The 1940-nt window shown below is 45.4% G+C and overlaps 1 protein-coding gene across 2 annotated transcripts in view; it reads left to right on the top strand.

The window, feature by feature from the left end:
• PFKP (phosphofructokinase, platelet) overlaps positions 1-1940 on the top strand; it is an 85897-nt gene that overhangs the window by 68718 nt on the left and 15239 nt on the right. The gene's annotated exons all lie outside the window — the stretch shown is intronic.

A 1940-nucleotide genomic window follows, 5' to 3' on the forward strand; every position in this document is an offset into this window, starting at 1 on the left:
GTAGTGGTTTCGTGACGCCCCACTGTGCTCCCTGTGTGCTGTGGTGGAGGTGGCTCTCCCTGAGGCTCTCCCAGCGAGACCCCCTCCTCCCTGCTTCCCTCTCGCCCCACAACTCCCATGCTTGTCTGACAGGCCTACCTGGGACTCCTGGAGCTGTCAGCCGCCCGGGAGAAGCACGAGGAGTTCTGTGTGCCCATGGTCATGGTTCCCGCTACTGTGTCCAACAATGTGCCGGGTTCCGATTTCAGCATCGGGGCAGACACAGCCCTGAACACTATCACCGACGTAAGTCCGTGTGCGCCCCGCCAGGCGGGCGCCGGCTGACGCTAACCTGAGGGCCCCGGCCCTTTTTATCTACCAGTGTGCTAGAAACAGTCTTTTACAAATACCCTGAATGAGAGCTTCTCGTTCTTTTTCTCCCCCTAGAAAGTATGTTTTTAGACTCTGCACATTTTTGATCTCACTCCCAAAAAGTTTTACTGCTTCTTCTGTGTGGCCACTGGCGGGGACGTAGCACGTTCAAGACCCCGGGAGTGCCCGTGAGTACCTGCAGTGCTGAGGAGGACTGGGCAGCAGTCTCCTGTGATTGCACCAGCATTAAAATCTGCTTTTTTTTTTTTAAATGCTGAGCCTAAATTTTCTTTGAGCTTCCAATATCCATTATGACAAACCCCTGCCTTGATGCTGAGGGTAGAAATTGAACTGAATATTTTATAATTGTAGTCATTGCCCTGAATGCACCATTGCATTTGTTATCTCTTTGGTCTTGGCTGTTGACCTCATTTTCCCCTTTGTAAACTGAGAATATTAAATTACATCTAAGGCAACATTGGGGCTAGTTTAGTTTTTTTGCCAAGAGACAATAATAAAATATAGAAATATATTCTTCTGTTTTTTGTTTTTTTTTTTTCTTTGTGAGACAAGGTCTTACTCTGTCACCCAGGCTTGAGTGCAGTGGTGTGATCTCGGCTCACTGCAGCCTCAACCTCCTGGGCTCAGGTGATCCTCCCACCTCAGCCTCCCAAGTACCTGGGACCACAGGCACGTGCCACCATTCCTGGCTATTCACGTGGGAGTCTGAAGATCCGTACCTAATGCAGGAAGCATTTCATTTTTTTAAAATTTGATGTCTAAAATTTTTCACTAATTCTCAAGTTTTAATTTTTCTTGTGCGACTTAGTTCTCATGAATATTTTTCAAAGTTTTTTTTTTTCTTTTATAAACCCTTGGCATGAAACTTATTTCTAGCACTGGTAAATAAAAAAACAAGCTTTTAACATACAGCTCATATGGTAAGTAACACTTAGCACTCCTTTCTTGCTTTTCTGATCATCTTAAACTTTCTTCAATTTCTTTGCGAAGGAAACCTGCCCAGGTTTTCCCGTGTTCACTGGCTTTGGGGGGGCAACTTTCACCTTATTTTTGGCAGTCACTAATCTCTGACCTAGACGTTGCTTCTGTAATTCTGGTGACGGGTGTCACGGCTTTGCTGCTGCGGGGCCGACCCGGCTCTGAGGTGACCTTCGCGCTGGAAATGTGAACATGAGTGTCTGTTTCACAGAGGGGATTCCAGCATGGCTTTCACTGCTTTTTCACTGGCTTTAGCTGGACTTTTGGGTCTGTGAAAGTTGGGTGTGCAATGGGGAGGGATTGAAGCTTCTTTTTTCCCTAATTGTTACCTATTGGAACTTGCCCAGAGGGAATGGGTGGGGAATTTGAGAGCAGCCACTGCAGTTAGCTGAGCATCTGAAGATGTGGGACAAAGCTGGTATTGATCTCCCTGTGACTTTTTTTATTTTGAAGTTTCCACACAAAGTATAGATCCTTGTGGTATGTGATGTACACTTTCAGGCATGAAGAAAATCTATCTTTTTAATGCCAGTGTCCTCTGCTATAAATAACTTGTTTTTTTGTTTTTTTCAGATTGTAAATATGTAACA

The sequence above is a fragment of the Mandrillus leucophaeus genome, unplaced genomic scaffold (genome assembly GCF_000951045.1).
Source record: "Mandrillus leucophaeus isolate KB7577 unplaced genomic scaffold, Mleu.le_1.0 Scaffold82, whole genome shotgun sequence".
Classification (NCBI taxonomy): Eukaryota; Metazoa; Chordata; class Mammalia; order Primates; family Cercopithecidae; genus Mandrillus; species Mandrillus leucophaeus.